Below are 27,532 nucleotides of genomic sequence, written 5' to 3' on the forward strand. Positions count from 1 at the left end.
GGATATCAGAGCTCCCTTTGAGGAGTAGGTAGCTAGGTAGCTCTAAAGAAGCTGCTTGGGAACACCGCAAGAGGAATGGAACCCTTCAGATCAAGAAGCAATGGCTCAGTCCAAAGCCCTTCCACTCAGAGGGTGAACTGAGGCATGGAGAAAGAAGGGTGGATCATACACCAGGAAGCCCTCATCCTTCTGCCAGAAAAGCCAGAGTCAAGGGGACAGAAGCCTGCGGGTTACCTGGAAACTGCTGTAGGGGGAGGAGGAGACAGAGAGCAGCAAGGGGAGCATGGAAACCCAGAAGAGAGGAGGGGCAAGTCTCTAGGAGCACCACAAGCCTGGGAGGGAATGTGGTCTTCAAATCTAGTTAAGCAGGCAGCTTAACTCTGGGGCTCAGATTCCCAGCAGCAGATATCCCAAGGAAAGGGACCTGATCTCTCTGGGTCCCAAGACAGGGTAAAAAGGGCATAAAGAGAGGATTGGCTGAGGCCCTGAGGGACCCTGAGCTACCCACACTCAGCAGGACACTAATACTGGCATTTCAGCTTAACCAAAGGAAAATGTGGGATCAGAAATATGGGACAGCCAGACCCCAAGTTTCCTGGTAGTACTTTATCTTCGTGCTTCTCCATTCCAAACTAGGAGAAACCCATGGCTTAGCATAATGTTGGGAAAGATACAGGGAACCTTCTGCACCTTAGTTTCTAAAGCTAAGAGGCTTATTCCTGAAGGCTGTGTGCAGAGGAAGTAAAGTTGTATGTGACCGTTGCAAAGAGGGCATGTTAGTGTGTATCTGGTGCACATGTATGTGTGCAAATGTTTGTGTGCTGGCCAGAGGAGCACCTTGGTGTCATTCCTCAGGCGTTGTCCCCCATTTTCTCTTTTCTGAGAAAGGTGGTCAATGACCCACAATATGACACACAGGCTAGGCTGCCTGGACACGGAGCCTAAACTGAAAAGGGGGATTGAAAACTCCAACTGCTCCCCCAGTGCACAGCTTCTCTCATGAGCTTCTAGGACTACAATCGGGGTCTCATGCCTGCAAGTCGAGTACATTACTAGCTGACCTATCCCCCCAATGCTAGAAAGAACATTCAGAGTTTTGACTAACTGTTACTTGTTGATGAAGCCTGATTTTGTTATATGATGAATGACATATTTGTATTGAATTTCTGTGATTTCAGACCTACAAATTATTTATTTCCCTTTTTTTGATTTTCTTTTTTATTATTATTAAGAAATTTTCTATTCATTTTACATAGAAATGACTGATGGAAGGAGATGCAGAGATCCACAGCCAAGTCCCAGGCAGAGCTCCAGGAGTCCAATCGATGAGAGAGAGAGAGAGAGAGAGAGAGAGAGAGAGAGAGAGAGAGAGAGAGAGAGGAGGGATTATATGAGCAAGAGATATCGAGACCATGATTGGAAAAAGTACAGAGACAACTAGCCAAACTAGTGGAAACACATGAACTGTGAACCAATAGCTGAGGAACCCCCATGGAACTGGACTAAGCCCTCTGGATAAGTGAGACAGTTGTTTAGCTTGAACTGTTAGGGGGCCCCAGGCAGTGAAACTGGGACCTGTCCTTAGTGCATGAGCTGGCTTTTTGGAACCTAGTGCCTATGCTGGGACACTTTGCTCAGCCTTGGTGCAGGGAGGAAGGGCTTGCACCTGCCTCAACTGAATGTACCAGGCTCTGCTGACCCCCAGGGGAGACCTTGCCTTGGAGGAGGTAGGAATGGGGGGTTGGTTGAGGGGGAAGCCTGAGGGGTGGGAGGAGGGAGGACAGGGGAATCTGTGGTTGATATGTAAGACGAATAGAAAATCTCTAAATTAAAAAAAAAATTTAAAAAGAAATTTTCTATTCATTTCACATAGCAACCACAGATCCCCCTCTCCTCCCTGCTCCCACCTTCCAGCCTCCCCCCCCCCAATCCCAATCTCCCCCATTGCCATCTCCTCCAAGGCAAGGCCTCCCATGGGAAGTCAGCACAGCCTGGTACATTCAGTTGATGCAAGTCCAAGCCCCTCCTCCCTGCACCATGGCTGTGTAAGGTGTCCCACCATAGGCACTGGGCTCCAAAAAGTCGGCTCATGCACTAGGGATGGATCCAGATCCCCCTGCCAGGGGGCCCTAAACAGTTCAAGCTAAACAACTGTCTCTCGTAACCAGAGGGCCTACTCCAGTCCCATGGGGGCTCCACAGCTATTGGTCTACTATTATGAGTTCCCACTAGCTTGGCTGGCTGTCTCTGTATGTTTCCCCATCATGATCTCGATGTCCCTTGCTCATAGAATCCCTCCTCTCTCTCATCAACTGGACCCCTGAAGCTCCGTCTGGCACCCGGCCACGGATCTCTGCATCTGCTTCCATTAGTTACTGGATGATGGCTCTATGATGACAGTTAGGGTATTCACCATTCTGATTACCAGAGTAATTACCCTCTCCACTATTGCTAGTAGTCAGACCTACAAATTCTTAAGGCTTCAGATTGTTTGTGATATATGTTCCTTTTGTTTCCATTCTCCATGTCAAAATAGATTCTATGTCTCATGTATAGTTTTTCTACAAATACACAACAAGTACTTATGTCAGCAGAGGTAAGCAAACAGGCTTTGGTTTGATTGCCTGAATGATTGGGGAAAAACTTGAAAATTGCTGAAAATCAGCTGTTCCAGAGGACTAGGGTTCAATACCAAGCACTGACATGGTGGCTCAGCATCATCTGTAACTCCAGTCTCAGGACGTCCAATGTTCTCTTCTGGGCTCTGTGAAAGTCATGGTGCATAGATACATATGTAGGCAAAAGATCCATATACATAAAAATAATAATCATAATGATTAAAAAATTTTTAAAAACTGCCTTAAAATCTTGAGCAGATGAGGCTGAGTGTTATAGAGCATTTGCTGCTCTTTCTGAGGACTTGGGATCAGTTGCAGGCCCCTCAGTGGTGGTCCAGAACCATCTGTAACTCCAGTTCCAGGGACTTCACATCCTTTTCTGGCATGGTACCATGTGGCCACATCCAAATAGATTTTACAGACACTTGAATACAGGGAAATTTGTGTATTCTTCAGTTCTCTATTCTGTGAAAGATGACACTAACATCTCATAAGGACTCATTTTGTTGTATATTAATTGTATATATTGTAGATGAAGTTATTTCAAGAAATATTTTAACAAATATTAACCAGTCCAGTTGAGGGATGGCATTTAATGGTATTATCATACTTTCACATGAACATCTGCTCCTGTTTATTAAATCTTAATCACAACCAAAATATAGAATTCTATACTACCCAAGTATATGTTGAGACGTCTCAAGTCACCTAAGAACTGAAGCATGAACATAATGCGTAAGCACATATCCATGGCAACAGTATGACATAATTTTCAGCGTGTCTTCACAATCCACACTGGGACAGCCAGCTGCTTGGTCACTGAGTCAGCTATGGGCTCGGCTTGTCAAAAGACTTCGCCATACAAACCTGATGATTCAAGTTTGGTCTATTAAAGCTCTGGTAGAATGGGAGAACCAATTTCTCAGAATTTCCCACTAACCTCCATCCATATACCATGGCGTGGGTGTGTCACACTAAAATACCAAAACATGCACCCAATAATGATTTTTTTAAATAGGTTATACTAACCTATTTTATTATTAATCTAAATATTATAAGTGATACTTTATTACAATATTCATTCACTACCAAATCATATACTTTGTCTCATCTGTTGATGTACTATGAAGTTCCTTGTCCACATTTCTGACTTGACTGAAAATTTTTTCTATTACTAAAGTTCTTGGCACATTTAAGAGGAAATAAAACAGAAGAGAACAGCTTTGAAGGTCCCAGGCATCTCTTCTACAGGTTTGGGTCCTACTAGAGAGTCAGAGCCTTATTGGAGAGGTGGGCCTGGAGGCCACAGGGAATGACACTACCCGCTGGAAATATAAGAATGAAAGTGTGGTACATATGTGTGGCAGGAATTTTTCTCTCTAGAGGATAGGATTCGAGGAGATGTCTACCCCCTCCGTCAAAAGTCCGACTGATGAACCAAACTTTGATTCCTTCAAGGATCACCCTGGGCAAATTAATTTACTAGGCTTACTTAGAGAGCATGCCTGAGGGGTTATGGGCAGGAGTGACCCTAAAATAGCCATGCTGGAAGTCTGCACCCAACATGGATGATGTCTCCCCTATGACTGCATAAATAGAGGTGCTATGGGTTAAACTACCCAGACTGTATACTATGTATACCTCCCTCTTCATCGTCCTTGAGGCCACCTACAACCGGGTCTAATTTTTATACAAATGGCTGGAGGAGTGACTAGATACTCAGTTGAGAGTACAGTGACTTCCAATGCCCAACAGCCAGGAGAGCATATTGCCAAAGCCAGCCTTGATTACTATTTCTTACAGAGATATGGGTCAAGATAAACCTTGGTTACAGTTTAGCCCTGGGATTATTCCAGGCAGTAGAAGCTAGATTCACACTCCATGAGAGTAGTCTTGGATAGTATGTATAGATACACACTGTACAAGGACAAAGGAAGCTGTCACTTCAAACTCTAGCCTGCTCAAGATCAGGCTGTCACGTCTAGTGTGGCTGGGCCCAAGTTAACCACAGGTCAGAGCTGATGCACAGTGCAGTGCTGGAGGCCTTTGGTTAATTTGGGGTGACAGCAGGGAAGACAGCATATTGGTAGAGGGTGAGACCCACAGAGATGCAACATTATCCTATAGGCACTCAAACACAAGCTAGGCCCAGGTCCAAAACCAACTCAAGTGCTTTAACAGATGGCCCACAGGGCCTAGAACCTCACCAGAACCTTTAGTTAGGTAGGAGCCCCAGCAGACAGATTTCAGCTCACACCACTATAGTAGTAGCCCACAGCAAGTGTGGCTCATAAAAGACCAGGATCCTCAGACCAAATATCCAGAGCCCTGAGCCACATGTCCTAATCCTTCAAATAATGCCACTCCCCATGATCCTATGGAGGTCATTTTCATTCAATGTACCACACTAGGTAGAGTCACAATTTCATATCATAGAAAGTGGTGCTAGACATCATCCCTTCTACGTGGGAGGCAGTGTTATCTACAACTACTGTGAAGGACTAATGCATTCAATCTGTTTTGACAATGCCTTCAACAACACTGCAGTGCATTTTGTGTCAATAGGAAGTTGTGTTGCAGCTACTGAATTCTGCCTTAACGAATCTTTAAGTCTCTAACAGTCTATACATCACGGTGGAAACTGGAATGCAGTCACAACAAAATTTAAGTCAGCTGAACACCATGAAGGGAACCAGAAAAACCCATAACTGCTCTGTGTTTCAACACTGATGTCATTCTTTCTTGAAGTACACCCATCTGACTCCAGTGACGCCTCTGGAAGATTGGAGAACAGTGTACACGTCACACCTGCACTACAGTCAGTGTAGGGAAGGTTCCGTTTATAGGAGTGGGACAGTAGACACGAAGAGCAGTGTGAATGTGGGTTTGGGCACGGTAGCAGGTGGCCACATCTCAATCGCTTTAATAGACACTTGAAAACGGAAATTTGCGCAATTTCTCGGTTCTCCATTCTGTGAAAGATGACACTAACATCTCACAAGGACTCATTATGACCCCAATGAGACTAAAAAAATTCTCCAATGAATGTAAAGCCTTAAGGAAAAGCATGTACAGAAGTTCTCTGTGAAGCCTGCTAAGTGTCAAAGAGCCAGCTAGACCACAGTGGCTGGAACCAGAGATGGTGTTCGCATGGCCTCGGGGCAGCACACTTGGCTCTTCTCTTCGTTCTTCACACAACCATGTTTCCAGTTGGCCAAAAAACACCTGAGAGCGAAGATGACCTTGGATCTATCATGTGCACAATCCTGCCCCATATTCTCCATCAATGTGGAATTTTCCCCTTCAGCTATAATCAAGAGTAACCCTTCCTCCTCTGATTAGCTTCCCATCAGGCCTTTGGTGACAGCAATGAGGAAAGTTACTAACACAGTGATTCAGGGGTAGAGTCCCTTCGTTACTTTTGCCTATTTGGAGGTACATTAAACTGACTTGCTCCTTCCCACTGCCTCTCAAGCAGCTGTTATACCATGATGTCCTGCATCTTCTTGTCACTGTTGATGGTCTGCTCAGACCATCGCTGACTGGGAGAGAGTCAGAAGAGAGTGCCTCACACACACACTGGTGTCTGTAACAGGTGAAGAAGCCGCACTGCCTCACACAAGAACAACCTTGGTATTCCTGCTCCGTATCAAAGAGAACAAAATGGCTCCGGGTAAAAGGTAACAGAGAAAGGGTAACTGAAGGATGTGACGGGGAGGTGGGTTCTTGAGGGCTCTGCAGGACATGCTGCAAAACCACAGGAGCACCTAGGACACACAGGACATGTCGGCCAGACAGTTCCATTTTGTGATGAGTAGACAGTTGAGGGGAAAGGCTGATTGGATTCTATTTATTATGATTAGAGTATAATCTAGTGTCTTAGAACTGAGACAGCTCAGAACTAGCCAAGAATGGTGTACACTTGAGTACCAGAGAACTCAGAGGACAGACATTGGCCATAGACAGACGCAAGGTGATAGGAGAGACAGGGAAGGAGAGTGAAGCTTGAACACAAGGAAAGCAGAGGCCAGGAGTGTAAGCCCCTTGAGCCACACAAGTGGCCAGGCCCCTCCCCCAAGGACCCCCAACTGCCAGACTCCACCCACAGGACATTCTAACTGCCCTAACTGTGGGCCCAGCCCCAACCCCACAGAGTAAAAAGCCCAATCTCTGGACGTGAAATCCCACCAACCTCCAGCCTGAAAAGTTTCACTCTCCCTCCCCAAGAAACTCTATATAAGCCCTGTATCCTGTTCAGTTTTCTACTGGTTCCCACCTGAGCAGAGGGAGCCACCCTCCTGTTTTATTCCCTCCCAATAAATCTTGTGTGAGGTTTGTTGTGGGGTGTTACTTTGTGGTATTCCCTGGCTCCCGACTGCCAGGATACCTTGCCATCCTCACTGTAAGGCTTACAAGGAGAGATCCCAGAGTTGACATACTACTGTCCAGGAGTTTCCCCTTATGAATTTTAGTGGCAGCTGGGGTGGGGGGACTTGCAAGCAAAACTCAAGCATCTTGAGTACTCAAGAATACTTGAAGAGGGGAGGAAGCTGAACCAAACACTCATACACGTCATCAATCAGTGGGTCTAAGGATCCTGGACAGACAGGCAGTCCTCTGACCTCCCTTGCCTGGTTCCTGCAAGCCCCCGAGGTTCAGGAGAACAGCCTGGAAATGAGTTGAGTTCCTAATTGCTGTGATCGCTTCCCAGGACAGTGCAGCTGCCACAGGGAGCAGACAAGGGTGACTTGTCCTTCCTTAGGTGTGCCCTTTCAATATTTTAATTGTGTGCTTCATTATGATGCTTTATGGTAACTGCAGCTCTGTGTCTCAGCAATTAAAAAAACCCAACAACTTAGTATTCTCCCCATGGCTGAAAATGGAATGGATGTATTCACAACAAAAAGAGGTCGGTTGAATGGCATCTAAAAGTTTGGTCTATCTCTTGAGTCACTTCATTGCAGGGAAACATGTAGGTTTATCTTTGTGCTGACCCACTAAATGCTATAGCGGGGACCTGAGTACAAAGAAGATCCTCCAAGGATCAGAGGAGTAGGAAGATCTGAGCTGGGATTCAGATTAGACATGGGATGTGTAAGAGGCATTCCCAAGGCCTTCCAAAGAACCCAGAAGGGACAAAGGTGGAAGGCTAAGGCTGGATTGTTAAGGTAGACGATTGGCATTCATGCATTCACCACTGGATCTGTGTGAGACCAGGTCAAAATACTTACATTGGATATATGAGTGACCTGGTGCACTCTGGCATTCACAGTGCCCGGGAAGTTTGAGCTGCTCAGGGCCAGGGCCCAGCTCTACACCCAGACTGAACCCTAGTTGGAGCAAGCATGTATGGAAAGAATCCAGCTACTTGGTAGAAGGTTAGGCCCCACCCAACTCTCATGGCCCCAAGATGTATCTACTAGAAAGAGACTACGTATATGCCTAGTCATCTAGGTTTAGAAGCCACATGAGTCTGGGCTGAGGAGAGAAGGCTGCTAAGACAGTGGCCACAGCTTCTCCCCTGGACACCACAGTCCTGGGAAGAGCTGGTCTTGATTTCCACTAAGGGCTGGGGCTGTGTTACACCCATGTGCTTCTCTTCCTCTTTCCCTGTCTCTGATGAGCAGAGCAGGGTTACACCTCTGACCTGGGGTGACGGGGTAAAACAAAGCCTGAAGTCCCACAGGGAGGCAGATGGACAGGAGCGCCAGTGAGATGTCTTGTGAGATGGCACAAGACTGTCCACGTATCATTAGAACCTGGGGTCTTCTAGCCAGCTGGAAAGAAACAAAGAGGGACCCTGTTTGATGGAAGGGCAGGGCCCAGCACGCAGACCTGCCTCTGACAAGGACTTCCCACCTTCTGGGAAGCCTTATTATGGCCAGACTCCTATAATAAATGCATGTTCTCCTGGCCACACACCAGAGTGTGGAGGACTTCTCTCTGACCCTGGGCAAATTAATTTACTAGTCTTACTTAGAGAGCAGGCATGAGGGGTTATGGGCGGGAGTGGCCCTAGAGTAAGTAGCCTTGCTGGGAGTCTGCATCAAACATGGATGATGGCTCCCCTATGGCTGCATAGATGGAGCTGCTATAAGTTAAACTACCCAGACTATATACTATATAGCTCCTCTTCATCATCCCTGAGGCCACCTACAATCAGATCTAATTTTTTAATAGTACAAAAATAATGTTTCTGTGTGAGATAATTTGGTCAGCAGACAGACAATTTTTACAAAGAAAGGGGAAAGTGTCTGAAAACCAAACAGGCTCCCTGGATTTTACCTGAGGGTTGACTGAGAAAGCTGCCATCTGCACATGTGGCCTGTAAGCTGTTGCTGGGCCTCTGAAAGAATGCAATTAAGTCAATGCATAGATAGCTAGCAATCAGAGATTCTCATAACAATATGCAAACCAAGACTGCACGCTTAGGTCACTCCATGCTTGCTCCTGATTATCAACAGTTACTGTATGTACTTTCATCACCAATACCACCCCTCAGGTGTCATTACAGAAATAGTTGTGCCTGTTAAGCTGGTTGGATACTGAAGAATGGAGCCGCTGTGAGTTGTAAAATTACAGGCATGCCCTGTTGTGTTATAATAAAATAACAACCCTGCCCGAATCCCTTTGGTGTTGACCCAACTTTGGTATTCAGTCTTGATGGCCTCCAGTTGTTTGTGGTCCAGGGCAAGGGGAGGGAGTGTGGAGGCTGTTTCTTGCTTGGGGGAAGCACCCATGGAACTGAAAGGATTGGAAGGAGAAAGGGGAGGGATTGAGGCACTGGCAATTGTCACTGCTTCGCACTGGGTAAGGGGGGGGGGGGGGTAAAGGAGGCTCAGTTGGCATGGGCGATGACCAGTCTTGGGTGAGTATGGTGGTCAAGGGTTCACGGCTGTGAGCTGTGGGAGAGCATTGCTCGTTGGTTTGAGGCTCTGCCCACGACCCTGGAGAGTTAGGGACTGATTGGGATTGGATGGTCTGCCGTGGGGATCTCCCATGGTGGTTCTTTGGCGGGGAGGGAGGTGGTTCTGCAGTGTATCTGATCTGAGCTGGCTCGCTGTTGAATTGTCTGGTGTGCAAGATCTCAGGTGAAAGTTTGGGTCTGGGTTTTTCACAGAGCAAGTGCCCTTCATCTTCCTTACTTTCAGACTCAGCATCCAGGATTTGAAACATAGAATGTTGCGTGGGTGTACTGTCATGATCTGATAACTCACTTAGGTCATTGTCTTCCATATCTTGACCCTTGAGATCCTCAGAATCTGGTTCTGTAGTCCCTGCACTCCCTTGAGGCTGAACAGCAACTGGAGCAACCCAAGGAACTTGAAGAGATGCTGAAGCTACAAAACTCCCTGGGCTCAACGTGACTCTTTGATTATTGTTGCTTATCGAAGCAGCTAATTGTTGAAGCTTCTCCTGTTTTGCGGTGAGGATAATTTCAGCTTGTTGATTCCCAATTGCATGTTTCTTCTTATGAAAGTCAAGCAAAATCTTGGCTTCAGCCTGATCTAGACCTAACTGATGAATCTCTTGCTCCTCAGCTGCTCCTGTAATCTATGTTCAGCTTCACCAACTGCTTCTCGTAGTTGTTGATATTGCTCTCGTACGGTGACACCTGCTAGTATTCCATCATGTGCTGTTGTTACTCCCAGGGCAATGGCAGGCAAGTGTGGAAATAGCCATGTTCTAAGTTATTTACTCCTGACAGGTTTCACATTTGAGCAAATGGAGCATACTCATGGTGGTGAGCCAAACCTTTCAGAATAAGCCTAAAACTCTCAACCTCAGCTTGAACTTTTACAGTCTGAACTAGAAGGTGAAGCAAAATGTGGTCCCCTTCCTTACGGAGGATATGATCTAACACAGTTTCAACAATCGGGAGCCCAGAGAATCTTGCCTGAGAGAGTTTGTTATGATAATGATATCATCGGCATTGTGCCCAGCCTCTAAATTGATCCCTTGATAAATAAGAATTTAAATGTAAAGCTCACTCTCATGATCCCAAAACTAATTACCATAAAGCCTGGAGTCTGCCAGCTCTGTGGGTATTGTGGGAGCGCTTGCTCTGTACTTTCTCAAGGCAGGCCCTTTCCCCGACCACAAGTTTGGGAAGGAAAAGAGTGCAAAAGGAAAGAAACTGCCCAACTCGTCGACGCTCTCCAAGATTATTCATCAATGCTACTAAGGCTTGCCTTGTCCCTCAGCTAGGGCCCATCAATGCAAAAAACTCATTGAGATTACTATTATTTCTATTATCCAACATTAGTCTGTGAACCTCCAAGTATCAGCGGGCTGCACTTGTCTGCTTTTTTATTTCCCTCATAAGTGTGTTGGATACCTAGTGTCATAAGACAATTGTCCATCCTAGTCTCTATTGCATGGATGATTTGCGAGCAGAGTTCACTCGGCTCAGGAACATCAAGTGAGTATATCTTTCAACTCCTGATTAGTGATTCGATGGGTTGAGTGCCATAGTTCAAAATTCTACACAATTCTACATCATTTTGAATGTTAGAGTACCATGGAGAAGGGTTGCTGGTTCATTCAAACTATGACATTTTGAATGGGAAATGCCTCAGCTAGATGGACCCCAGATGATAATCCTAATCCAAGTCGATGTAAAGTTCAACGTTAATGTTTATGCTCATGAAGAATTTAATTTTCCTCCCATATTTAATTTTTATACAAATGGCTGGAGGGGTGATCGGATACTCAGTTGAGAGTACAATGACTCCTGATGCCCTCACATTCCGTGAAAGTATGTCATCAAAGCCAGCCTTGATTACCTCTTACAAACAGGTGGAGCTGGTACCACTCATGAAGATGGTAGCTGTACTGCTCAGAAGATATTGCTGTACATGTGTCCATTAGTAATCACACTACCATCCCTGAGAAATGCTACAAGTGCCAGGCTGCTTGGGACCTGGGGCCAGCAATGCCCATGACACCAGGAGAATGGCTGAGTCAAGTGTTGGCACGTTGTCAATCACAGAAACACTAGGTTGTTTTCAGATGGCTGACGAAAGCTGGGGACCGTGACCATCACTGGATGTGAAGACCACACTGGAGAATCACAAGACAGATTTGGGGAAAACCAGTCCCTTAATAGTTGAAAACTTTTACTATCTGCTAAGCTTGGTGATGCCAACATCATGGAAGGCAGGGCTGGGGTAGCACCTGGCTGTGGAGGGAGACTGTGGCTCTAGGAATTGAAAGCGCAGGACTCTGAAATTGCTGGTTAGAACTGTGGGAGGCAGTAGGTGTTCTGACAAAGGTCATCTTTCCATGGCAGAGCCTCCAGCAAGCACAGCAGAGTCCACGGCCAGCACTGCTCACCCTAATGCTCTGAAAGGCAAAGCACACACACTTCCGGTGTCTCATCCCTTCTCTGCTCCCTCAGCCTCTGGAGCACAAGGTGTGACCTGGATGCTCCCGGTCCCACTCACTGCATCCCACAGGGACGCTTTGACTTTACCCCATTCTCCTCCCCTCTCTTCAGGGTCCTTAGATCCCAATGTGCCATAACTGCTATATTTGTCAAAAAGAAGAGACACTGGCTCCATCATTCCTGCCTATGCCAGGTGAAGCCACACGGTTCAAGAACTTTCCTCTGGTTCATGCTTTCCCTCCTGTTTCATCAATATCAACTACAATAATCACTTAATTATTTCTCATATTATTTGTGTGGACCCCGTTTTGTTTCCCTGTTTTGAAGAGTCTAGAATTCTTGTGTCTCTCTCTGAAGATGTTGCCCTTGTGGTCTGGTTTCATTCACAGAGTCACACTCAGGAAGCTCTCTAGAAAGCACTTGTGTTACTAAAGCTAAGAGGCTTATTCCTGAAGGCTGTGTGCAGAGGAAGTAAAGCTGTAGGTGACTGTTACAAAGAGTGTGTGTTAGTGTGTACATGGTGCACATGTGTGGGTGCAAGTGCCCGTGTGCTGGCCAGAGGAGCACCTTGGTGTCATTCCTCAGGCGTTGTCCCCCATTTTCTCTTTTCTGAGAAAGGTGGTCAATGACCCACAATATGACACGCAGGCTAGGCTGCCTGGACACGGAGCCTGAGCTGAAAAGGGGGGATTGAAAACTCCAACTGCTCCCCCCAGTGCACAGCTTCTTTCATGAGCTTCTAGGACTACAATCGGGGTCTCATGCCTGCAAGGCGAGAACGTTACTAGCTGAGTTGTCTCCCCAATGCTAGAAAGAACGTTCAGTGCTTTGACCGACTGTTGCTTGTCAGTGAAGCCTGATCTTTCCATCCAATGAATGACATTTTTGCGTTGAATATCTGTGATTTCAGACCTACAAATTCTTAAGGCTTCAGATTGTTTGCATGATATACATTCCTTTTATCTCAATTCTCTATGTCAAAATAGATTCTCTATCTCATGTATGCTCTTTCAAGAAAGAAAATAAACAACACATAACAAACTGTTATAAATGAAAGCAGAGGTAAGCAAACAGGCTTTGCTTTGATTGCCTGAATGATTGGGGAAAATGTGAAAATTTCTTTTTTTTTTTTTTTTTTTTTTTGGTTTTTTTTTTTTTGGTTTTTTTTTTTTTTGGTTTTTCGAGACAGGGTTTCTCTGTGTAGCTTTGCGCCTTTCCTGGAACTCACTTGGTAGCCCAGGCTGGCCTCGAACTCACAGAGATCCGCCTGGCTCTGCCTCCCGAGTGCTGGGATTAAAGGCGTGCGCCACCACCGCCCGGCGAAAATTTCTTAAAAGATGACTCAGCAGTTAAAAGCACCTGCCAGAGAGATCCACAGCCAAGTACCAGGACGAGCTCCAGGAGTCCAGTCGAAGAGAGAGAAGAGGGATTCTATGAACAATGGGCATCAAGATCATGATGGGGAAACCTACAGAGACAACCAAACCAAATTAGGGGGAAACTCATGAAACTTAGACCAACACTCGTGAAGCCTCTATGGGACTAAACTAGGCCCTCTGCATAAGTCAGATAGTTGTGTAGCTTGATCTGCATAAGAGGCCCCCTGGCAGTAGGATCAGGATCCATCCCTAGTGAATGAGCAGGCTTTTTGGAGCCCACTACCTATGGTGGGACACCTAGAACAGCCTTGACCAGGGGGAAGGGCTTGGACCTGCCTCTACTGAATGTACCAGACTCTGCTGACTCCCCATGGGAGGCCTTACCTTCTTGTAAGAGGGAATGGGGGAGGTGAATTGGAGGAGGGGAGACTGGAGGAGTGGGAGGAGGGAAGAGGGGGATCTGTGATTGATATGTAAAATTAATAAAGAAATTTTTTCTTAATAAAAAAAGCAAAAAAATAAATTAAATAAATTCTTTTACCCATAAAAAATTAATAAATAAGTAAATAAATAAATAAATAAAAGCACCTGCTAGCTGTTCCACAGGACCAGGGTACAATACCAAGCAACAACATTGTGGCTCAGCATCACCTGTAACTTCTGACTCAGGGCATCCAATGTTCTTTTCTAGGTTCCCTGGAAGCCATATTACACAAAAATATATTTAGGCAAAACATCCTCATACATAAAAATAATAAATAAAATGTAATGATAGTTATCTATTAATTCTATGATATACAACAATAGCTTATTGAACAGTGAAAGATAGTGATATTAGATTTTGAACATACACAGTGATTAAGTAAGATGATACCAGATACTAACATGTCACTGTCCCACAGTGTATATAGCTCACAAACCTCAGAAACTCCCGCCATACTATATTTACTATAAACTATATACTATAAACTGTCTCCACATTTCTAAGGCTTCAGAGCAGGTGGGAGTAGTGACTCACTACTCACAAAGTGTGGGCATTTTGAATATTGATAATCAATATTCTCCTATAAGCACTGGATTTTTTTACAAAAATCTACATAGACTTTGACAAAACCTGACATTCAGTCAGTGATACCTGCCCTTGGCTATGTTAGCTCAGATTCTCCCTGATCACATGTTTTCTACAGGCTTCAGAAGTCAGGGATTTACACAGAAAATGGTCCTCACTGTGTGGGGGCTAACTATCCCACAGCTAAACAGCACAGTTTCACAGTTTGCAGCTTCTCAGAAGCAGGAGTGTGGAGGTGTGGTGTACTTCATAACCAGCATTCAAATTGCTTTAGGAGCCACACGAACACAGGGAAATTTGTGTGATTCCACAGTTCTCTGTCCTTGGCATGATGACACAACATTTTGTAACAACTCTTTTTTAAGGCTAATAAGTCTAAAAAATGACAAAGTTAAAGCATTATGTTCTGGTTTTGAAGGAGGAGTGCCTCCCCCTTTCATACAGACTCATGTGTCTGAACTCAGCTGGAGGTGCTGTAGGGAAGAGTTTGGAACCTTTAGAAGATGGAGTCTCCCTGAAGGACGTGAGGACTGCAGGAAGACTAGAGGTTCAAGAGTCGAGCCCCAGTTCTGTTTGCTCTCTGCTTCCTGAGTCTGCATGCAATGTGACCAGTCTGCTCCCTGGACCTCTGGCCACACCTTCTCTGTCCACTGCCTTGTCTTCTCTGCCTGGACAACATGAAGCACAATCCAGAACAAACCCCATCTACCTCAAATTGTTTCTTGTTGGGCTTTTGGTCATAGAATCTCACCATTATTTACACCGACCAGGCAGTCCATGTAATTTACTTTCCCATTCCTCTGCCTCTCTGGTAGGAGGGGACACCCAACTCCTGCTGCACTCTGTCCCACTAATCTGTCTAGGAATGTCAGTACTTACTGATGACGCCTTCCTTACTCTGGAGGCTCCGCACACTTGCCAGATCTTCCTGGCTCTTATTGTCTTCCTAGGGATCAATGTCCTGCAACTCCTCAAGGTCTGGAGGAAAGTCAGTAGAGAGAGTGGCTCACACACATGCTGCTGTCTGCAGCGGTGAAGCCACACTGCCTCCTATGAGAACAACCTCGGTTTTCCTCTGCTTCGTAGTACTCAGTTAGAAGCTAAAGGAACATTTAAATGCTTTGAAAAGTCTTTGGTGGTTGTTCTGCTGATGAGCTAGGTAAAGTCACACTTTCAACCAGTCAAGTGTAGTGTTAAACATCATGCATTTTACATGTGAGATTCAGTATCCTCTACAAGCACTGTGAATGGCTCATGTGATCATTCCATTTGGAGAGTACCTTCTTCGATGCTGCTGCATTGTTCTTTTGTTTGATGCTGTAGTGTGGCTATAGTATGTTGTCTTAAAGACTCTTTCCTGGTCAACTGCAGCCTTCTTATCTTATCATCGAAACTGGAATGTCATAAAACAGAAAAAAGTTAAGTGAGCTGAATACCATGAAGAAAACCATGAAGACTCATAACTGCTTGGTGTTTGTATATTAATGTCATTCTTTCTTGAAGTACACCCTTCTGCTCCAGTGATGCTTCTGGAAGATCACAGAGACCAGTGTACACGGCATACATGCACTCCATGGTCGGTGTAGGGAAGGGCTCAGTGTATATGGGTGGAAGAGTAGACAGGGCAGAGCAGTGTGTCTGTGGGCGTGGCATGGTACCAGGTGACCACATGCAAATAGCTTTAACAGACACTTGAATAGAGGTAAATTTATGCAGTTCCTCAGTTCTCTATTCTGTCAAAGGTGACACTTCTCCTGAGCACTCATTTTTTAACTTTTTTTTCTTTACTGAGGTCTCATTTTTAAATCCAACAAACCTAAAATACAACAACAACAAAGAAAAGAACAACAACAAAACCCAATGAATGTAAAGCCTTAAAGAAAAGCACAAACTCTACAGTAGTCCTCTGTGGGGCCTGCTAAGTGCCAAAGATTTAGCTAGACTGCAATGGCTGGAACCAAAGATGGGGTTCGCATGGCCTTGGGCAGTGCGCACTGGCTCTTCCCTTCATCCTTTACACAACCGTGATGTCTCCAGTTCATGGGAAGCACATAGTATCACCTCCAGGGAGGGAGGCATGTAAGCTCTATCCATACCTGCTACTTCTCACCTCAGGGACTTCTTTAGTTACCTTCATGTCACTGCAACTTAGCCACCTGACAGGAAACAATTAAGATAGGGCTGTAAATCCTGCTTCCGTCCATGACATAAAAGAGGCTGCTCCCTGCACAATCAGTGGTGTGAGGGATCTTGGGGAGTTCCACTTTCCCTCTGTCAGCTGTCTGTGAACATGCCTAACGACAAGATGACGACACTGGGAGGGGACCACACGGTGGCTCTGCTCCAAGTCATTCCAAGTGGTCGTCACGTGGTAATAGAGACTAAAAGCCGCTTCCCTTCATTTGACGGACTTTGGACAAACCTCCAACGTCAACCGACAGGACAAGAGGCATGGTGCTCTGGTCATTTAACGGACTGTGTGTCCCCTTACCCCTTTCCTGATGACAATTACCTCAGAGTCATCTGTGTAGCCTGGCTTGGGCCCAGCTGGGAGAACTGCAGAGGCCGTGCTCCTGTGAGTGTGCGTCTTCCATGCTGACCCCTCCCTCACCGAAGTCCAATTTCCACACTGCAGTCACCTCTGCCACACACAGGCCATCCGGGGGCAGGACAAACCAACAGTGCTAGCTCCCCTTGACCAAAATCCTCCTTACACCGTGCCTCAAAGCAGACACGTCCTGAAACATCAGGCAGTTAAGAAATGATGCCATGCAGTCACACTGCTGTCACTTGTGACTGTATAATCCAGTGAGTGGATGCAGATCCATATATCTGCTTCCTTTGCTCACATCGCCAGCAAACACGGAATCTGACCCTCTGTGCTGGGAGTTATTTTCAGGCATAGAGTCTAGCATGTCTTTGAAACAGTGTGGTCAAAGACCCTGAGTGATAGCCTGGCATTGACTGGAGTCCGTAGTAGACAGGAGGCCTTAGCAGACTGTGTGGCCCTATATGTGTATAAATGGCCTTCATAGTGATGATGCACCCCACCAGTTCTTACTAGACTGATCCATGTTAAAATGGAACCCAATTTTGACATGCATCCACCTTGCTTCTGGATATAGACTCCTCCTATACTGTTTCACTGGTTCTAGTAGCAGGCGGGCTCTTTTCTGGGTTTGGTGGTGGAGGCTGCAGCTTTCACCCATCATCTCATGTCGCAGCCTAGGCTGGCTTGGACATGCCTAAGACTGGAGATGACCTTTAACCCCTGGCATGCAAGGTGCCACAATACCCCAGTTTACACAGCACTGAGGATCAAACCCAGGACACCTTGAGGGACAAGCTGTGCTTCCATGTCTCAGCACACCTGGACTTTCTGGCCCCTTCACAGTTGTGAAAATATGCATATTGGGTTTTGGATGCTGCTTTGCATGTATGATGTGTGTGGCAGGAATAGCAGAGTTTGTGTTCTCTGCAAGTTGTACTGTTCTGGGTTTTTTCTTGAAAGTTAGAATACTTCCATAGGGACTAATGTCCTGGTAAGACATTAGGTAGAGACTGATACCTCATGTTTAAACCCATTTGCTCCAGTGATTACAGACACAACCTGGTTTCTCGCTTGGTTCCTAGTTGGTCAGGGTAAGCTGAGAAATCTACCATACCTGACTGGCCTAGGTTGGAACAACTGAATGTAGGTACAGTGTGAATTCTGACTTCTTTGCATGAAGATTGGGTTAGTAGACTGGGAAAGCTGATAGGGGAACCCGATAGAGGTGAATGCAGGGTTACTGAGACCTGAGCTTGGGTAGCAATTGCTGCTTTGTTTGTGGACTACACTGGCTGTCTTCACTGCCAGTCAGGTACCCAAAGAACAGCGGTGCACCTGACAAAAGACAACCAGTATGCACATCATTCTTATCGAAAAGCAATTGTGCCCTAAGGAAGTTTTCCCATGACACCTACAGGATCTTCTCTTTCAGACTGGACCTGCAATGCAGAGCAAACAGTCTTGGCCAACCTCATGTTAAATTCTGGTCACACATATCTTTGCTTCTGCTAATGGTTTATTATTTTTAAAGTCTCATTTTTGGTATTTTACCCATATAAATGTTTTGCCTACAAGTATGCAATTACACCACGTTGTGTGCAGTGGCTATGGACAGAAGAAGCGGGCATGATCCTCCAGAACCGCAGCAACAGATATGTGTAAGGCACCACGTGGGTGCTAGAAATGGAACCCGTTTCCTCTGCCAGATCATTCACTGCTCTTAACACCTGAGCCAGCTCTACAGCCCACTCTGTAGATTTCAGCAATGATGAACCAGTTGGTAAGACTGCTCAAAACGACATTCTCTATTACTCTGCTGTGTGATGCGGTCCCAAAGACCTGTGACATGTGACAACAAGAAGTGTACTTCACACTTTTCTCTATCCTTCCAGATTGTGCAACTCTGTAACTTGGGCTTACTAATGGGTTTCCCAAAGCTGCAATGAAATATGGCTCTGAAACAACCTGCTCTGGTGAGATGAATCACTAATTAGAGTTGCTTCCCTGCCCAGAATGTCTACTCTAAGCTCCTCACTGTGAAGGGCTCACTACTACAATGTCCCATGTGGGACATATTAACCACTGACTATCTTGACTTTGTGGGAACACAGTTTAAATTCTTTAACCTTAGAAATACCCAGAACAATGGTCCACCCCAGAACAGAGTGATCTCATGGCATGACAGTGGGCCCTGGCTGCTTTATTACTGGGGTACAGAAGAAGCTAGTTGGGACTGTTATACAATGGTTTGAGAAGTGGGCTTAAGCTGATGGGGATGAAGATGTCACAGACACCAGAGAGCATCCTTACTGAGCACTACCAGAACCCAAGGAGGAAGGTGTTCTTCCCAGTCCTTATCACCTACACAAGCTCTTGTTCTGTGGTAGCCCTGGTCAGGGAGAGGAAAATGGGGAAAAGTCTCCGGGGCCATAATAGGACACATTAGACAACTGAGGTTGCCCCTGTTATCAGGGTAGATTTGAATGCTACATCAGTAGAGTAATCATCCACAATGGTGAATCGGAAGAGGAGACCCAGAAGGAGATCCAGTTGTGCTGCCAGAGTGGCGAACTGTACATCTGGCCAGAGTGTGGCCACCCACAGCAGCTGCTATCTAGCCTGGAGGTTTGAACTGCCCTCTGCACCTCTGGGTCCACCCAAGACCAACTATGAGTTCTGCTAACCAGAACTCAAGACCACACATTTCCCATCTCTGAAACCATGCTCTGTTTACCTTTTGCCCAACTGCACTCCAGTGTGTTTGACACCAATTTCATGTGCCTTTTTGTATCCTAAGCCAGTGGACATTTTTGGACCAAATCCTTCTGTACCAAAGTGTCAGACAACCCTTGTGTCACTGTGAAAGTTGACTCTGACTGCCCTATATAGAGAGATTAAAATCTTCTGCTTAAAATAAAAAAAGAAAAGAAAAGAATTCCCTAAAGAGGACAAGGGTATTTACACACACACACACACACACACACACACACACACACACACACACACACCAAAAAAAATGTTATTGTTAATGTACCAGTCAACTTTTGAGTGAAAAATCGTACAAGGTTTAGTCAAAACAGAATCATTTGTTCAGGAGGATAAAAACTGACTAACATACAGTATGGACCTGGCACCAGCACTTTATATGAGGAGGTTTCTATGTCCTGGGCAAAATTAAACATCATCCAATTCCCAAGTAAACACGCCAATACCTATACTGTACATGTTCGGTTTGATTCAAACATAAAATCCAATGACAAGACAGGAATCACAAGGGTCACCTTGCTGTCTAGAAAAGGCAAAGGCCACCTTCCTTTGACCATAAATGGAGCAGCTCCCTCCTCTTCCCTTGTGCTGGTCACACTCTGAGCTTGCAGGCATTTTCTGTAGAGGCAGACAGAATGGCATGACCAGGGAGAAGGGAAGAACACAGAGGTTTTGTAGATAGTAAGGCAGAACTCTTGTAGAGTTCATCAGAGCCAGGAGTAGAGAGCAAGTAGAGATGAAGGGCGAAGAAACAGAGGACAAAGATGAGGTGAGAAGCATAAGAGCTTAGTTGTTAGCAGGACTATGAGGGGGCAGTAAATGAGAGGACAAAGAGGGACTGAGTGTCAGGACGGAACTGAAGTTATGTAGACAGGATTTCATGCCAGGGAAACAAAGTTAACAGACATAAGAGCACAGTGTACGTTGATTTTTTCCCTCAGATGTCCCATGCCGGACGTAGCATCTTTCCCAGACTCTGGGCAATCCAAAAAGGCTATCATTGGAAAAAGCACTGTAAGTCCCAATTCCATCAGAATGGGACACCACTAGATGATGCTATTAACTCCAAACTACAGCAGGACCACCACCCCCAGTCAGGAAAACGGGGTGATGGAGCAGGCCTGGCCCCAGAAAATAATGGGAGTGATAAACAACCCTTTCTTGAACGGAGGTCAATCGAACAATTACAAAGAGCCACCCTCGGGAGCAGGACTCGACCTGCACTCCACCACCTTCACAATATTAACTACTGACTCCCCAGGAATATGCATTAATACCGGAGTGTACGGACCTCCCCCAGAAGGGACGCTGGGGTTAGTAATAGGACGTAGCTCCTCAGCTGTACAGGGTATAAAAATTGTTCCAGGAGTGATTGACCCTGACTTCACCGAAGAAATTAAGATTATTATACAACCCCCCCTACAAAAACAACTCAGATCCATCCAGGACAGCTCATAGTGCAAATACTGCTGTTCCCATATCAGGCCACGGGAAGCTCAGCCTCTCCAGTGCCTAGAGGAGCTGCTGGCCTCAGTTCTAGTGATATGGTCTTCTGGATTCAGGAAATTAAAAATTCCAGACCAACAAAAACTCTTAAGATACAGGGGGAAAAGATAACTGGTCTTTTAGACACAGGTGCAGACATTTCTTGCATTTCTGGAAAATATTGGCCAAATAACTAGGAAACGTTTGTTACTTCCTCATCTTTAGTAGGCCTAGGTCAAGCAAATAATGTTGCCAGAAGCTCAGGAATATTAAGATGGTCAGATGGAGAAAGTTATGACACATTCTGTCCATATGTCGTTCCCTCCATACCTATCACATTTTGGGGAAGGGACGTATTACAACAGATGGGTGTGTTATTAATCTCTGCTAATAAAATAGTTTCAGCTCAAATGCTACAAATGAGTTATAACCCCGAAAAGGGCCTGGGTAAACAGGCCCAAGGTAGAATTGAGCCTATTATTCCAGAAATAAAGAATGACAGACATGGCCTAGGATATCAAAATTTACTGTAGGGGCCACTGTTCCCCTAACTGCCAACCCCATTAAGTGGAGGTCCAGCACCCCAATCTGGGTTGAACAGTGGCCCTTAAGTACTGAGATTATTGACACTGCTATCTGTCAAATTAAGGAGCAGCTTGTAAAGGGGCATTTAGGACCGTCCACCAGCCCGTGGAACACCCCCATATTCGTTATTAAGAAAAAAATCAAGTAAATGGTGGCTGTTACAAGATCTTAGAAAATTAAATGAAATCATGGAGCCAATGGGGGACCTTACAGCCTGGCCTGCCATCCCCTATGGCCATCCCTAAAAATCAAAATATAATCGTCATAGATTTACAAGATTGTTTCTTTAGCATACCTCTCCATCCTGAAGATTGCCAGTGTTTTGCCTTTAGCCTGCCTTCTCCAAATTTTCAGACCTTAGCAGAGGTATCGGTGGAAACCCCAAGGAAGCAAAACTAGCCCAACCTTGTGTCAAAAGTTTGTGGATACAGCGCTTTTGCAAGTTCATAAAATGTATTCTGATGTTTATCTTGTTCATTATATGGATGATATATTAATTTCTCATACTGATACAGCATATCTGCAGGAGGCATTACAATTTCTGGACCAACAATTGACTTTATATAGGCTCCAAGTAGCCCCTGAAAAAATCCAAATTCAGCCTCCTTCCTTTCTCACATTTGGGACTTGTCATTCACACGGACTTTGTCTCTCCACAACCTTTTCAATTAGGAATGGACTGTTTAAAAATGTTAAATGATTTTCAAAAATTGCTTGGAGATATTTCCTGGGTACATAGTTATTTGGATCTACCCATGATGGTATTTAAACCCTTATATGACATCCTTCATGGTGACCCTAACCCAAGATCACCACGAAATTAAACACCTGAAGCTAAAACCTCCTTGGCTCTGATAGAAAAAGGACTTAACTCTAAAAGACTCCCTGGTATAGATTAAATTAACCCATGGAGTCTGATTATTTTGCCTACTGTTTATACACCCACTGCCTGCATGTGGCAAGAGGAGCCTTTAGAATGGTTACATTTACCTGTGACTCCCAAAAAATTGTAACAGCTTATACTTCTCTAGTTGCCTGTCTATTGACTAAGGGAAGGAAGCAAAGAAAAGAACTGTTTGGACAGGATGTCCACATGATAATCCTCCCTGAACAGCTGAACAGCACAATATCCTGCCCTGTGAGTCTGTAGATTGGCAGATAGCTCTAATAGGATATACTGGCACCTTTTCATATGAACTGCCTGACCATTATCTATTAAAATTCATATGCGCCGGGCGTTGGTGGCGCACGCCTTTAATCCCAGCACTCGGGAGGCAGAGCCAGGTGGATCTCTTTGAGTTCGAGGCCAGCCTGGGCTACCAAGTGAGTTCCAGGAAAAGGCGCAAAGCTACACAGAGAAACCCTGTCTCGAAAAACCAAAAAAAAATAAAATAAAATAAATAAAATAAAAAATAAAATAAAATAAAAAATAAATTAAAAAATAAAATTCATATGCTTGCATCCTGTAATTTTTCCATATTGAACTAAATCAGATCCATGGCCTCCTCCAGCAGCGTTGGTATTCACTGCTTCAGGCTGAGCTGCACTAATTATTGATGGTTCTACAGAGTCTTTCCTTACACAGGAAACCTCTGCTCAGAAAGTGGAATTGCAGGGACAGAAGCTTTAATTTATATACAGTCTCCCAATACATAATTAGACTATTCCCACATATAGAGATTGCCCCCCTCCCTTCTAATCACTCTACAATTTTAAACTTGCTTTCAAAATTGCAGGAGCTAATTCAGTCTAAGACCCATTTTTTTCTTTGTTGGTCATGTTCGTGCACATATGATGATTCCAGGTCCCACTCATGAAGGGAATCATATGGCTGACTCTCTAACCAGAGTGATAGCCTACTCCACGGAAGCGGCTCAGAAAAGCCATGTCTTACACCACCAAAACGCCACAGTGCTCCACTTCCAATTTCAAATTCCCCCCGAAGCTGCCAGACCCATTGTGCACAATTGTAATGTTTGCCCTACTACTACAAACTCTCTCCCAATGCGGGTTAATCCACAAGGCCTACGACTTTGTGATTTATGGCAAATGGATACAACCCATATTTCTTCCTTTGGAAAACTGGCATTTGTCCACATGTGCATGGATACCTATTCCCATGTCATCTATGCTACAGCCTGATCTGGAGAAGCATGAAAAGATGTAACACAACATTTGTTTTACTGCTTTTCAATACTAGGAATGCCTAGAGGCTTAAAAACAGACAGTGGCCCTGTATATACTTCAAAGGCCTTTAAGAACTGGTGCCTGGGGGTTGGGGATTCATATCTCCCACTCTACAGGCATCCCTTATAATCCCCAAGGTCAGGCTATCATAGAGAGGGCTCACCATACCTTAAAAACCCAAATATCCAAATTACAAAGTGGAGATCTTAAATATTCATCTCCACATCATATTCTAAATCATGTTCCGTTTGTACTTGACCATATGAATATTTATGAGGATAATACGAGAGCCCTTTCTCAGGCACTTCTCCACAAAGGTGACACTCAAGCCTCTAGTCAAATGGAAGGACCTCCTAACCAGTAATTGCAGAGGACTTGATGTTTTAATAACGTCAGGGAGAGGATATGCTCTTGTGTTTCCACAGGACGCTGATTCCCCTTTGTGGATCCCAGACTGCTTAATCCGACCTTACGGCCAGCCCTCAGAACAGAGACACTCCAAAACCGCCAGCTCCAAGACCACCAGTGGCGACAAAGAAAAGGAAATTCCCTTCGCCACAGCTCAACCCCTGCCCACCGCAGATGACACCGGACAGCGCCACTGATGGAGATGGGGATGACCAGCAGCCAGTCTCAGATGCCATAGCTTTCCTGGTCGAAGGTCTTCAGATTCACCAGCAACATCTCCATCCCCCAAAGCGACGTGCCACCTCTACACATGGCAGCACATTTCCTTCTTGGGGGCAGGTCAGACGTTTGACATCTGAGGCTACTCAGATTCTTGTGAATCAGGGCAAAGCCTTAACTCCTGAGAATCATTTCCTGGCAATGCTGACCCTTCAGGTATTTTCTCTATTTCCATGTACTCTTGCTCAGGATACCTATTGGGCATATGTTCCAGAAACCCCTCTCTTCCATCTAGCTATGTGGGACTCTGAGGAAATAAAGGTTGTTTCTAACGACTCTTCCTTAATGGGGGGAGAAGGATCTAGTTTCTTACACCCTTGTTTGGCCAAACATTTTAGTTACAAGGGACATTCAGATAGGCTTCCCTTGTGGTTTTTGTTTGTTTGTTTGTTTTGTTTTTGTACATACAATGCATCTCATGCCAAGATGCCTGCCCTTAAGGCACAGGACTCTTAAAGTTAGCCAAATCCCCCATGAAACTTGGTCATTGAATACTACTTCTCTTATAGATGGGTATCTGTCTAGTAGATCTGTACCTGATAATTCACCACCTCCCAGGACATTTCCATTTTGTGACCCTAAGTTCTCACACCATGCCTAGGATAACATGAAGTTTATTGCAGGCCGCCCTAAATGGACACGCTGTGTTTTTCCAGATATGGGAGTCACTTTTTGTCCTTATGACGTTACCTCAGTAAAAACACCTGACTGGTCTTATACTTCTTTAGAGCCCATTGCAAATCAATAGACAGATTTTGGCTGGTTCAGTCCCACCTATGTGGCACTGCCTTCTCACCCCCACCCCCCAACCTCAGACTCAGCTATATAGACTGCTAGCAGCCACTGACCTTGTTGGTCTTAAGCCCCACACACAGCCTAATTATAATTTCCTCTATATCCAAGCTTGTGTTATGTCTCCCTTTGCCATCCTATACTCAGGTGAGACAGGAACCCTGAACATTGTACCCAATAGGTCAATTTTTGATATTTACTGCAAGGACTGCTATCTAACTAACTGTATAAACCCCACAACCAACCCTAAAGCTCTCATTATCCTTCGTCAACCCTCCCATGTACTTTTGTCTGTACACCTTTCTTCACCCTGGTATGAAGACCCTGCTATATTCACTCTAACACATTGCTAACACTCTTTCTCGCCCTAAAAGGTTTATAGCTGGACTTACCCTTGGCATAGCTGCTCTGATATCTACTGTAGCCTCAGCAGCTGCTTCTGCCACAGCTTTAACTCAACTGATACTAACTGCTCATCATGTTAATTCTTTATCTAAGAATGTGCCTATGGCTTTAGTCACTCAGGAAGGAATTGATCAAGGATTGATAGAATAAACGTCTTAGAAGAGGCCATACTTTACATGGGTACTCAGATTCAGAATATTGAGACACGTTTACAGATCTTGAATCCGAGTGTAAAACACTCTGAGCTATGTTTAATAGTGGGGAGGAGTCACTTTTCTTCTATCAAAACAAACTGTTCTAACGTTTGCAGGTGCATGCTTGAGAGTGGGAGTCTGGGTTTACCTGAGATGATGAACAGGATCCCTGAGCTCAGTGTCATCTCGGCCTTGGCAGGATCATCCATGCTGCCAATTCGAATGCACTTCAGGGCGAAGAGGGATACTAGAAAACTGATGACCCCCAGAACAATGCCCACGATCATGAGGGCTCGTACTGCTTGCAACATGGCTGTAGAAGAAGGGGAATGACACAAGCCAACAAACAACGACACTGATTAGGTTTCATGTTGGTAAAACACAACAGCCCCAATCCACCAATGCTGAACCTTCGAGGACTAGCAAGACCATAAACCGTGAACTCTGACATTGTGCAAAAACGTGGAATGCAAAAGGGCATCACTTGTACTCCTCTGAGTGATGAAAGATGTACACACAGATGTCCATAGAAAGGGAGTTATGGATGGGTGAGGTTCAGAGAACTTCACATGGAGTTTCTTTGACGCTCATCATCTTCTTTGAAGTAAATCAGTGCTACCAGAAGCAAACGTGTCTCATTGTCCAGAAAGTCCAAGTTTTTAAAACATTTTAAAAGCCATATTCTGTAGGTCTTTGAAGTGTTTGAAGATTATCTACCTAATTGAAATATATTTATGTATACCTAGAAAACTTAACTAACATGACTGTAAATGTGATTATCATAGATGACTAATTATTAATCTGCATTTCTTAATTATCCATTACAATTTCCAATGAGTTGTAAAAACATAATACCTTAAACAAGAGTAGAAATATACATACAGTATAACAAAATTAACTTTAAATATGTATCAATAAACTAAAATCCATAGCCATGTAAAACATTTTAAACAAGTTGTTTCTCTTTAAAAGTAGATTCAATAATCTACCCTTTTATCCTATCATATCTATAATATCCCCTTTTCTCCTTTAGAAAGAGATTGCATTTATAATCAACCCCCTTTAAATAAAAATAAACATTTATAAACAATACTTTGAGAATTTGGGCATAGCTTCTCATATTACATTCTGTTGGTTGGGGGCGCTGGCAATCTTATGGGGATCCTGAGAAAATTAAGAATTATAGTTAAATCTTGGCTGTAGTAGGCTGTATTAACCTTTCAGGGGGTCTTGATCAAACTATATTAGCCTGGAAGCAATCCACAGGTTCTCATCTTCTGTGGAAACAAAAGCAGAGACTCCTTTTCAAAGCAATATATCCTTAGACTCAAACTTAGAAGTCAAGATATCTTTAAAATATATATATATTGGTTTAACTCAGCAGCCTTGATAATCAAATGTCTTTCTGCAGTTAAAAATCCCAAAG

The 27,532-nt window shown here is 44.7% G+C and overlaps 1 long non-coding RNA gene across 2 annotated transcripts; it reads right to left on the reverse strand.

Annotated features, from left to right (window-relative positions):
- Positions 1–8,711: 8,711 nt before the first annotated feature.
- Positions 8,712–26,460, reverse strand: LOC131915025 (uncharacterized). Of its 2 annotated transcripts, XR_009380246.1 has the most exons (6): positions 26,255–26,458; positions 15,735–15,847; positions 15,334–15,432; positions 13,974–14,081; positions 13,366–13,474; positions 8,712–11,963 (listed from the first exon to the last, which is right to left on the reverse strand). It is a non-coding gene; the product is annotated as an uncharacterized LOC131915025 (long non-coding RNA). The 2 variants fall into 2 exon arrangements; XR_009380245.1 differs by having other exon boundaries at positions 15,334–15,847; positions 26,255–26,460.
- Positions 26,461–27,532: the final 1,072 nt, after the last annotated feature.

The sequence above is a fragment of the Peromyscus eremicus genome, chromosome 7 (genome assembly GCF_949786415.1).
Source record: "Peromyscus eremicus chromosome 7, PerEre_H2_v1, whole genome shotgun sequence".
In the NCBI taxonomy this organism is placed as follows: Eukaryota; Metazoa; Chordata; class Mammalia; order Rodentia; family Cricetidae; genus Peromyscus; species Peromyscus eremicus.